This window comes from Sinohyriopsis cumingii, chromosome 5, assembly GCF_028554795.1.
Source record: "Sinohyriopsis cumingii isolate HCF-2022 chromosome 5, ASM2855479v2, whole genome shotgun sequence".
Taxonomy (NCBI): domain Eukaryota; kingdom Metazoa; phylum Mollusca; class Bivalvia; order Unionida; family Unionidae; genus Sinohyriopsis; species Sinohyriopsis cumingii.
In genome coordinates, this window is record NC_142965.1 from 13,746,069 (window position 1) to 13,759,317 (window position 13,249).

Consider the following 13,249-nt stretch of genomic DNA (forward strand, 5'->3'; position numbering starts at 1 on the left):
TCGGTCACTTTCAACATTCTCACATTCTCTATCTCTTCAGTATTGGGTATCAGGCTTTGCCCGACACGATGTAAATTTACGTAAGCTTCGTTCAGCTTGGTTAGTTTTGAACACAGATTCATAGGAGGATGAGTCAACAATGGATGTTCAGACAGATGATTATGATGATGATGATGATGATGAGATTTGATTAGCGTCGTTTGCGCACATAGTGCATGCGCGACGATTTAAATTCCGCTATAGCGGACTAATTAATTGTTCGAGGGGGACGGAAAAAAAGCCTTACTTCCCAACGATTTCAATGCACACAAAGTGTGCTGCTTAGTTGTGTCCGATTTCGGGATAATGTAATCCCACGGGACAAACGACGAGCGGGAATAGTAGCGCCCAATGAGCACTGATGATGATGATGATGATGATGATGAATATAAATTATAGTCACTTGTGCAAACTATGTGCTTTTGCGACTTGTTAATTCCTGATGGCCAGGATATTTAATTAGTCGGGTTTGTAGGAATAGAGCTACTACGATCCAGTGTTTATGTGCGATGTCCGCACTACACATATTAAAATATATACGGACGGTTCCAAATCAAAAGAGTTAAATAGAACAGGAGCATCCGTAGTCATCCCTGAACACGAAATCGAAATAAAGACAGACTCCCAAATGAGTGCTCAATCTACACGGCTGAATTCTGGGCAATAAATGAGGCACTGAAATGGATAGCAGCTAAAACCACACAACAATTATCACCGATTCCCTAAGTGTACTTAAATCATTCGAATTCGGCACATCAAAAAGTAGAGGGAACTTAATGGAAACAGCACTACATACATTTAAGGAAATATAATCTAGACAACAAAAACTGGCATTCCTATGGGTACCTTCACACATCAACCTACCAGGAAATGACAAAGCAGATTTAAGCGCAAAATCAAGCCTCACGAAAAACACAACAGTGGCCATACAATATAGTGTGCAGGAAATATACAGCCAGATAACTCAAAAGATCAGCAACAAATGGCAACAACTATGGGACAATATCCCCAAAGGCAGACACCTATACAAATGGCAAAAAAAGTTGCTAGGAATATTATACTACCAAAGTCTTTACAAAACTCAGACATCAGAATCATAAATAGAATAAGAACCGGAAAAACCCTGCTTAAGGGAGCTGACTTCCTGGAATACAAGCGCAAAGAAGCTGCAACCCGGACTACAATCAAGGAAGCAAAAACCAACTCATGGCGAAATTACTGCTCCGCACTTAATTATGAATGTAACTCAAAACAAGTATGGGGAAAAATAAAGCAATGAAAGGAAATACCCCCAAAACATCACAACAAATATATGGAGCTGAAAATAATAAAGAAAAAGCCGAACAACTGGCACAACATTTTGTCAATTCCGAAGCAACAACAACCACTCAACAGAATTCATACAACAATGTAACATCATAGAAACTGAATTTCCACATCTAATTAAAGATCAAATAAACAACAACCACACTCCACTAAACGATCTGTTTAACATAAATGAATGGAGGAAAGTACTCTACAACAAAAAATTCACACCACCGGGGGAAGATCAAATAGGTTATGATATTTAGAAACACATACCCGCCAATATGGAAAACATAATACTTGAAATTAATTAACCAAGTATGGCAAACAGGGGACATACCAACAACATGGAAACAAGCTATAGTCATTGCCATACCCAAACCCGGAAAAGATCCTAAAAATATCAGTTCATACCGACCGATCTCCCTGACCAACACCCTATGTAAACTCATGGAGACAATGATAAATAATCGACTAAAACACCACCTAGAACAAAACCTGTTGTTATCCGAGAACCAAAGCGGATTCAGGCCTAGACGATCTACTGTAGATCAACCTATCAGATTAGAGGCCAACATCAAATTCGCCTTCAATGCAAATCGGAAAAAAGATAGACATCTCATCGCGATCTTTTTAGACCTAGAAAAAGCTTTTGACTTGTTGTGGACCAAAGGACTAATACCCAAACTTAATCAGTATGGTAGCACAGGTCGCATGCATTGCCGGATCTCCAGGTTTTTAACTGGAAGACAAATTAAAACCAGAGTATGGGATGCACACTCAGAGACATATACGCCAGATAATGGAAAACCACAAGGAAGTGTGATTAGCCCCACACTATTTAACATCATGATCAACGAACTCGGCAAATGTATTAACACCAAACAAATAGAACTATGACAATTTGCTGATGATAGTGGAATCTGGAAAGCGGGTAATCCAAACTGCCAGGACATCATTAACCAACTACAACACAATCTAAATGAGATAGGAACATGGGCCGATAACTGGGGTTTCAAAATATCAAATACCAAAACAGTAGGTATGCTTTCTCTCCACTAAACATACGCAAAATAACATACCCTAAACTATACTTACAAAACACCCTAATAAATTTTGTTAAAAATACGTACTTTCTAGGAATGTTATTAGACGAACATCTTACGTGGAAACCACATATTGCTAACATCATAAAAAGATGCAGCCAGGACCTAAACCTACTAAACAAGCATAAGGGGAACAACCTGGGGAGCAGATCAACAGACCATGTTAATGTTATACAAGTCACTTATTAGGGCCAAATTAGACTATGGATGCCAAGCATACGCTTCGGCAAATACAAACTTACTCCAAAAACTGGACAACATCTAGTACAAAGCGCTAAGGCTTTGCACAGGAACACTACCATGCATCGCATTAGAAGAATTACGAATTTTAACAGGGACTTACCCCTACACTTAAGACGAGAAGAACATATCCTTAGATAAGCTACAAGAAACTCAATACACAAAGAAAGTAACACTACTAAAACTATAATTGACAAATGCCAAAAACCATTTAGGACAAAACTTGTCCCGAATCCCCCCGCAGCTAGTAAGGTACACACACTCTGTGCCGAAATAGGTCAAAGGGGAATACAAGCTGAACAACTCCAGCTAACTGGATAGAAAACATCCCTACACTGTTTAGAGCCGGAACGTTATGATAGTTTGATTTGAGGGATAGAGAGAAGTAAAAGAGTGTGTATCATGATAAAAATTGAAAACAAACGACAGACATTTTTTTTTCAAAACACAACATTTTTATTCAAACAAACAATTAACAATTAACAATAAAACAAACAAATAATTTTATAATATCCAATTATTTTGACAAGGTTGACAACGTTGTGAAGTGAAGCTAGACTTCCATGGATGGAAGTCATTGTGCCATTGATTTACACTACGCTTCCTAGCTAAAAACAAAAGATAACCATAATGGTCACAAAACCATCGATCTACTTTGTCATCGTTTCTAGAAGAGTGACGATCAAAATAAGTCACTAAATATTCTAAAGAATACCCAAGACTGCGTTGATGAAGAAAATACACACACTATTGTCCACGCATCATGGAATCAGTGCCTTGTAATTTCACATTATTGAATCGTGTCGTCTGGGCATTTCTTCTCATAAAGTCCATGAAGCCGTCTTCCAAAGGTGGCAATCCATACGAATCAAAATACTCCACACAACCATCACGGGGAAAGTAGACGGCTGACCAGTGGGTTCCCTGGATATGACTGTCGTCCGTGTTGATGACATAAGCTTGATGGTCTTGAGGTTTGCGATGAGGGAGTTCATCTTTACCACACACGACAGGATTCCAAGAAGCAGTGTACGAACTGTGGTTCAAAAAGTAATACAGTTCCCTGGTATCCATTTTTTGTGTTGTTATTTTTTTCTTGTTATTTTTCACAGGTAATGATAAGTCATCAATTCAATACTGAATTTTTGAATGACAATGTCTGACAAGTAACCGTTTCTTTGCTTCGCCTCCGTACTCTGAGCCAAGAGAGCTTCGATGTGATAGATCTCTAGAGCAATCAATGGAAGAGAGGAAAGATCACGCAAGTCTTTATACCACTGATGCAACATGGCTTCTTCCGAGATGAGACTCCAAGCTTCGTTCAGATACTCGTCCAATTTTTCTTCTTGACTCAGCATCAGACATTTATCATGTTGAATTTGACTGGGATGATCGTTTGGACATCCAAAGCAGTTTTTCTTGATCAATTCCCTAATTTTTCTGCCAAGTGTTTGGCAAAACAGGAGACTAAATGTGCTTCTTCTTCTGATCATGTGGACTGCATTACTGTGTCCTTTTCGTCTTTATCTTGGGGATCTACTTTCACGGTGTCATACCATTCCATTTCCATAGATTCTCCACCGGCCAAAAAGGGATTACAGTCTTCCATAGCTTCTAATTGTCTACAATGACTTCTCTCAAACTATTGATTTATATGGTATTATCGAATTCGGCATAGAAGAGGACGTTCACCGAGTTCTCTGGGGTAGAGGATTTCAAATAGAATTTCCACACGAATCTGACCGGATTTTATAGGTGGAAATGTCCTTCGTCGCTACCTTGGTGTGGTGTGAAATAAAAAGCCCACAATGCGTAACCTCCTGCGTAATCCTCGTACGTAATACCGTGACTGGTGTTGGTTCCTTACTGTCCGGTGGCTTCGTACAGGGGTAAGTACGATCTCAAGCAAATATTATCACCAAACTTAGGTTAGAAAGGTCTGATACACAAGGTCTTGCCATCGCGACTGACTTCGATCTTGGACACGTTATAATGCTGAAAGTTGAACGGATTTTCTTTGGGGAGTCCGTTGAAGGCTGTATTTTTGACGATACCAACGATTAAACGATTGGGTAACTGTCCTTGGAACAGAAGATCTTCGATCATGGATCGCTATCCTCCTGCGGAAATAGTGAAAGTTTTCACTTCCACGCATCGTATTGGTTACTTGGCGGTCGTTCTGCTCAAAGTCTGACTGATGTCGTTTCCTACTTCAGGTAACACTTCCACGTGTCGCACAACGAGTCGGGCGTCTTCGATTTCAGTTTAGTAAGCGTTAACGTCATCACTTTCAATTATCACATGGAATGCGATACTGCGTTCTAGTCGCAGGCGAACATGCACACCGTTCAGCAAATACTTCTCTTGCAACCACATGTCCAAATGCAAGCGATCTATCAGTTCTAAAATACAGCTTCTTTTATTTTTTCTGTCGTCGTTCTGCAAATCCCGAATTTCGATCATCCCTAGCAATCGTAGTGATGTTGAGCTTAGTCGCTTTGTCAGGTTTCCATACCACGCAAGCATCCAGATGAGTGTTCTTGGCCTCTTTTCTGTACGTCAGGAGATTTTCCAGGTACGCTCGATAAGGGTAAGTATCCATGCTGCTGCTGACCAGTTTGTTATTCAAATACAAATCCACTTCACTGAACAAGGAATGCATGAAATTGTTGACGGGAGCTACTTTGTCATCGGCTCCTAGAGCGTCGTTGTCCTTTTCCTTCACTTTGACTTTCAGGTACAAGTAACTGCTATTCAGATGGATGTAATCTTCGGGCTGTCCTTTGATTTCAAATTCGATGGGAGCTGAGGCTGTGAAAGAGGAGATGGAATGAAATTCGACCCATTGGGATTCTTGCATCGTCATCATAATAGGTGGCATGGCAAACATATCCATTTCCGACTTGGAACATGTGCAAGACTCTCTGTGCATTATTTTTTTTTCTTTTTTGTCTCTATGACTTAATAATCAAAAACGTCAAAGTCTTGGACGGTTCTTCTTTTTTTTAGTCTTTCTAGCTTCATGAGTATGATGGCTTCTAAAGCTGTGTTTTCTTCGTCGTCTCTTTCTTCCTTGTCCTTTCTGTGGCGTCAGGGAAGCAGGAATCCCTAACTCGGCAGCGTCCAGGGCATTTATAAGTGTTTCTCGTCGACCCAAAATGTCTTTGTCTGTTTGAAGCAAGACATTTTTGCCTGCTCTCAGGAAAGCTTCTTTAGGGCTTTGTTTGTCGATGATGACATTTTGGAGAAATTCTTTGCCGTGCGTCAACGTGACATCTTCCAAGGCGTGCAATCCTCGTGTCACCATCGGTTTCAAAACAGGAACCACCGAACGAAAGGCCGATTTCAGCATATCTCTTAAACCATGTCCTCGCTGTCCAGCGACGCCTCGATACTCTGCATATACAATGTACGAGTCGTTAGAGAATCGTTTTCGAAAATGGAGTTTAACCGTGACTTTCCCTTTGGTGAATGGAATATTTTCTCCCAAATCTCCTTTTACAGCAATATTGACAGTGTCGAAATACGACTTACTGACGGGCAAATAGTGAGGATGTACAAATTCGCAGTGAACGTGATAGGTGTTTCCATCTTCCTCGTCAGCTTTCGTAGTAGAATCCATTTTGAAAGGAATGACACGTAGTAACGGTACGGAGGTGTGTCCCACCACATTGTACTTCACCACATTGGAGTACACAAACATAAAATTGAGTCCTTGGTTCAGTTCTATCGGGGAACGAAATAACTTGGTAAAAGAATCGTTGTCGGAAATGATTGCTAATTCGCCTTTTCCTCTACTTTCTTCCTAATCTCCATGTCCTTACCCACAATGTCAAACAATGCATGACAAAATAAAATGAACAACACTTTACCCTCCGGAAATTTCATCAGTAGGCGACGAGCCACTGTATGGTACTCAAGGGTGACACTTTTTCTGACACTCTGCAAAGCTGTAAGAAACACGGCATTAAACCTGGTAGAAATCGTGCTCCCCAAATGTTGACCGCTAAAATAATATCCTGGGGGAATTATCAATTTATAGGTCCACTTTTGAGTTTGGAGTTATGTGTTTTATTCTCATATTTTACATTGGTATCCAAATACTTTTGCACTTGATCGTCATGAACTTCGAATGTAAATCAATTTTGATTCGGAAGGACATTTAGGACTTGTTTTGGGTGAATGATTTCTATCAAAGCCACTTCCCAATGGGCTTCATGATCTAATTGGATAGCCTGAGGTAATTTGGCCGTGTAACAACACAAAGTATTGTGGGTAAACACCTCCATGGAACTATCACTGGGTAGCGTCAAGTAAAATTGGTTGTTGTTGTTCATAATTCCATAGTTCCGCTGCTGTCCGAGGGGTCACTCGAAGTGAGAGGAGTGTCTCCGCCCAAAATGTTTTGCTGTTGTTGTTGTTGGGGTGGTGACTGGTGTTGGGTACAAGATTCCCGTTGTTCCCGTTCGAAGAGTATTCAGGGAGGGATTGGGAAGAAAGTAGCCGATGGAACTACTCAATAAAATGGTCCACATTTGTTTGTCTCCTTGTTGCAAACTCAAATGGGCAATGGCTGCACCGATGACACAATACACCACAAAGATTTGGCAGAAAAAGACGATTTGCATTTTAGGCACACGTTTTCCACACCACATCCAGAAGGGTTGTTCCTGTAGATCTTGCAGAGAAGAACTGGGTGAAGGAGTGGTCACTGCGGTGGTAGCGGTAGCTGAGGCTGTGTGGAAGGGCATGATCCTCACTTCTTTTTATAGTCGATGACTTGTTAAGCGTCGATCCAAGAATCAAAACAGGGAGGATCTACTTTCCAACGTACTTTGACTTCTTTCCCACGTCGTTTCCCCATTTTACGGGTTCTCCGTTCGAGAATGCTTTAGATGTCCTACAATTCGTCTTCGATTTTGGTCACGCGTTGTAAGTCGGGCAAATAAAACGTTCCTTTTAACACTTCCCCGTTCATGTCTTCCAATTTATAGCGGCAGGATGACGACCACGCATTCGTCCAGTGACACGAAACAATTCGGTGGTCCAGTTGGGTAAGTAACCTTTGTCCAAAGTGCGTTTGGTTTTGCCGATGAGCACCCAATCTCCTGCTGCCGACACTCCACATTTCTTGGGGACAGCCACTGTCGGGGACGTACCAAACAGACCCTCAAAAACGGTCACTTCGTTCGTTGTCGGGAGTCACTTCTTGAGGGGCACGTCCGATGCTTTGATGGTAAGATTGGTTGTACGCTTGAAACAAGTGTGGCAAGACGTCGATGTACTTGAGAGTGTGTTGATGCGTAAATTATTTCCACATGCGTTCTTTCAAAGTGCGTTGAAAACGTTCCATGATGCTGGCTTTGGTTTCGGAATTCTCGGTGGTGAAAGAATGAATGTCACATTTCTTTAATTCTTTTTGGAAAGCTTGGTTCAGAAATTCGGTGCCTTTGTCGGTTTGCCATTGAAGAGGTTGACGACCGATTTTATTTTCAACGCCAGTTTGAGGGCATGTACTAACTCACTGCTCGATTTGGAAGTCAATGGCACGATTGTAGGTGGCCAAATGAGAGACATCAGCTAAATCGGCTTGCTATTGATGGTCGATACGCTCCACTCGGGTGCGACGTCTGGAAAATTTTCGTTGAATGGGTTTGGGTAAAGTGTTAAGTGGCTTGTTCTTGTAACCATCGTTGCACCTGAGGTAAACGGAGACTTTTCAGACGGGTTCTGGCAGCACGATTCAATTTATGAACTCCTCCGTAACCTGCAGGATGGGCTGGACCTTAGTAAATGATGGCTAACACCTTCACCATTTTTTAACAAGTTACCCACTCTTCGCTGATGCTGCTTTGGATTGGGCGAGATGGTGGTTTGGAAACGGCTTTACGTGTTCGATGCGCTACGGGAGTAGAAGTCGAAGGTAGTGGTGGTGGCGGTGGAGGAGGTAATGAGATGGCTTTGGTCTTCGTTTCTTTTTTCACTTCTGGTTTCCTTTCTTTCTTTTTCACTTCTGTCGAAGGAGGAGCGGACATCATCGTTTTAACCCAAGCTTTCAGTTCTTCCCGTTGGGATGTGGGTGAAGGGTCAACAAGGACGCTGAAATCTTACTAGGAATGGGAGCTGCTAAGATTTTTCGTACCTCTTCTTCCTCAGGTGTTCGTAGGGCTACGTCTGTCTTGACCGCTAGGGGTGGTGGTGGTGGTGGTGATGGTGATGGACTTTTAAACATGGCCTTAAAATCTTTCAGAGCGGGTACAGCTGTTTCATCTAAATAATTCTAGTGAAAGATTTATAGTCTTTGCAATAGTTGACCGTACTTTTGCGATTTTTCTGTTTCGGACAAATCGTTGTGATCCATCAACGACTGCAATTCGTGTTGTAACTGGGACATCTCAGTCAAATGAGGACTGGTAGGCAAATGCGTGGTCCATTGTTCGTGCCAACGATGGAATTCTATCCATCGTTTGTTAGGCACTAAAGCCAGTTTTTGTCCTTCCATTCGATTTCAGTGGTATGTCTGAGATTTGTGGACTCCAGAGGTCTCTTTTATTTTCTTGGTTCTTTTTATCTTGCTCCCATGAGTCCTCCCAGCATTGTTCCCAATACTCCTTTCAGCAAGGGTCCTATCAACAGGGACAAAATTCCTCCGCAGTGTACCAACATCTTTTTCTGGTGTTTGGACAAAGGTATCATGCTATTTAAGACGTTCAAACAACATTCGTACATTCGGTATCGATGACATCTTTGGAGGCTGTTTGAATGAGTTTTCTTTGCATTGGTGGAGAAGCTTTGAACAGGACGAATAACATGTCCCCAGTTTTGACTAAACGAGGAGGAAGTCATTTCCTTTTCTTTCGTTTGGGGTTAGAAGAGGTATGGCTTCTGGGGGTGACATCTTTGGGTGCTCAGGAGCACAAAAACACTGATACCTTCCTTTTTGTCACAAGTGTGTTTTATACTGGAATGCGTCGCCACTGATTGTCTTCACGTCGTATCAACTAGATGACAGGCATCACAGGTAGTGGAGGGGTTCGCAACAGACTAAATCGGGACAGTTCTTGCTTGGACAAATCCAGTAAACTCTGTAACATGCCCGATCTCTCTTGGACTTTGATTTTGGGGGGCAGGTACTTTGTGAGCAGCTGCTACTGCAGCTAAAGAGGAGGCGGGTGCCACCACTGGAACAGAAGTTTTTGGAGCCGTGGGTTTCCATTGTTTTATCAAATGAGAAAGAAAAGGTGTCAAATTGGGTTTGGCTGGCATCACCAGAAGTGGAAGAACCTGAGGCTACTGTAGAAGCGGTCACCGTCGCCGCAGGTCGTTTTTTGCGAATGTAAGTTTGCTTCCTGGCCGAAGTGTGTCTCATGCGGGTAGAATATGTTTTCTGGGGTCTTTTCTTTTTCTGGGGACATTTCCTTTTTTGTGTGGGCTTTTCTTTTTCTGGGGTTGTGACCTGGTCTTGACACCGTTGTTCTTTTTCTTCTTTGGGGTTCGTTTAGCTGTTTTAAAAGTGGCTTTTTTCTTGGGGAGCATTTTGGGGGTATTAGGATCCCATTTTAATAGGGAGCGAATGATGACACCTTCTAGAGAACCGCTACCACCAGGTTTCAAAATGATTTGCTTTTTGGTTTGAGTGTCGATGCAGAAATCAGCCAGTTGCGTCAAGGCTACTTTGTTTCTCTCAAAAAAAGCGTTTGGTTTGATGAGGAATGTGATTGATACCTTGCAGTAATTGACGTACTGAAGCCGAAAACCATCGTAAGACGTCTTTGAGACTAGCTTCTAAGACACGAGCACGTATTTGTGGATTTTTTCGCGACTGATGACGTACAAGGCTAGAATCAATTTGACAGGAAGATGAGACTGAAGGGACGTCATGTTGACGCTGTGTGAGACCGATCCAAAGTGTCCGAGGTTTTATAGATTTTTTTTTGTTAAGTGGACGACGAGGACGTGTACACGACAGGCCCTCCGTATTGGCACCAGTTGTGAAACAGATGGGTACTAAATCGCAAATAATCGGGGGCGGGAGTGAGTTTTAAATCCACGAGTAAATAGGCGTATGGGGTTTGATTAATATCGTCGTACGCACGAGTCAGCCAAGGCATTCCTAACTGTTTGGCTAAGTCTTTGCACTTGCGATTTATCTCTTGGGCTTTTGTACAAGACCACGTAATGAGCATTGAGTCTGATGGTGCGATGGGCTTTACTTTGTAGAAACAAATTTTGAGTGATATAAATGACACTGGAATTACGATGATGCCATTTCAGCGTAAACCAGTTTAATTTCTTCTTCGTCTTCTAACATGTCGTCGAAAATGACCATATGGGTTTCACTGGGGTCAGACACGATTCTGACGTCTTCGCCAGGAATGCCTTCGACTAATACGATGGAATCATATTGACTTTCTAGCAAGAGGCCGTACGCCGATTGACACTATTTGCAACACCACATGATTCGTTGAGGTGGACGATCGATCAAACTATGTTTATGTTCGATCAAACGTTTGACAAATTCGGTTTGCCTGGACCGCTAGGTCAGGCAATTACCATGTTAAAGGGATGGCGAAGATACAAGACCTCCCAACTTGCACGATCTAAGTGTTTGTCGATGACTTTGAATGTGGAGGAAGAGGGAGCAGAGACAGCAGAGGTAGCCATAGTGCAAAGAATGTTACTTTTGACACGAAGACAAACAAGAGAAGAGCTTTTATTCTTTTTTCAGGATACGGTTATTTTTTTAAAATGGAACAACACGAAAGACAAAAATACATAAAAGCAAAATGGTTAAGTACAGCATTAAAAAATACATCAAAACGATCAAATTAGAATATAAACAAGTCACTGTACAGCATGTTTTCGGTAACCAAGGTGTCCTAGGGACAGTGTGTAATGTTCTTAGAGTCTCTACATTTGGTACAGTCACACAGGTTTCGTCCCCGAACGCGTTTGTTGACTTTTCCCCCTTTCCTCTTGTGAATTTCTCGACACAAAAATTCTACAGTCACCAATTAAGATTTTACTCTGGCAAGTCCCTGCCAAACTTCCTTGTAGATCTTCTCTTGCAACTCGTTTGGTAATCCTTGATTATTATTTTTTAAACGGGGTTTAAATACTTGTCTAGGTGTTGTCCAACGTTTGACTCCTAACCAAGCTGGTTCCTTAAACAACATTGTATGCCACTTCAATAACTAGATCCCACTAAAGGTAACAAGTGACAATCCGGAGACCATCGAGCATGTTCCAGCTAAGCCGAATCTTTCTGCTTCCACTGGTGAAGTGACACACAGCAACTGAAGCACTTGACTTTGTCCCCTTTCAACCAAGTACAAACATCTGGCTCTGGCTAATTCTTCGAGAGTAGGTCCTCCTAGATATTTAGGCCATTTGCATTGGAAGGTTTGGAATCGACTGTTAAAGTTGCAGTATTCAGGTCAAATGCACAAGGAACGAATATTCGTCTTTCACAGGTTCGTTTCGATGAGGGTAGGATGAAATCTGCAAGAGTTTACTCATTTTTGGATGACATCCGTAGGGCGGTAGCTGCATGGTTTCACGTGGAGGATAACATTGACAATAAAAACCAGTAAAGTGATAACGTGCTCTGTAACGAGTGTCATCGCTTTCGCATCCGTCAAGTTTGACTCGCACAGCATCACTTTCCATGGTATGTGTAGTAGTAATAGTACTCATAGCAAAGTTCCCATGATACTTTACTGCATCGCTGAGGTCACAGCGTACGGCATCGCTCTCATCACAAGGCACAGCATCGCACTCCACTTGAGAATCACCGAACTTGAATGATGTCTGATTGAAAATATTCATCTTTCTCTCTTGGTCTTGGCACTTACAATGAACTATCGGTCTTGGACATTGTACCTTTTTATATGCTGACCAATATTGACGTGTGCTTACGGCAAAGTGAAGTGATTGGGAAGCCACACTAGCTTATGGTACACGATTTGATACACTTTCTCCAAGGCCGACTGACAGTTTGGTGTGTGGGTAAACGTACAATCTTGTACGGCTCGTAGGTGGTCACTTTAAAGCTTTCATCCTGTCCAGACTGCAAGGCTTTTTTTTTTCAGTACGCCAAAGTGAACCACTCGACTGGTGCAATAATTGAGAGTCTATCCTTTCACTTTACACTCCGTGTGCTCTTCTCCTTGTTTGTCCCGGTATTCGTAACCGTAACTTTTAGGACCACCACTAGCAAAACTTAGAATCTTGTCGACGGGATTCTCGTCCGTCCAGGCTCTTAAAGTTTACCTAAACGGTCTCCTTCGATGTCAGGGTGACGTTGACCCAGGCAATCGATGTCGATGCAACTATCTGTGTCAAAGTACAGGACGCGATCTCCTAACAGTTCTAAAGTTTCGAACAATTTTAAGCGAGTTGTCAAGTAAGCCGCAATGATGACATTTCCAAATTCGTCGGCTTGTACAAAGTCCAGTTCTTCTCCGTAATTGACTAAGATCAAGTCCCCACGAACGACATCCACGTGTTTCATGTATTTGGTTTTTGTTGTGAATCATCGGGAAGTAACGGGAACGTTC

The 13,249-nt window shown here is 42.1% G+C and overlaps 1 protein-coding gene across 3 annotated transcripts in view; it reads left to right on the forward strand.

Moving 5' to 3' along the window:
- Positions 1-13,249, forward strand: part of LOC149798658 (uncharacterized) — a 91,187-nt gene that overhangs the window by 69,361 nt on the left and 8,577 nt on the right. The gene's annotated exons all lie outside the window — the stretch shown is intronic.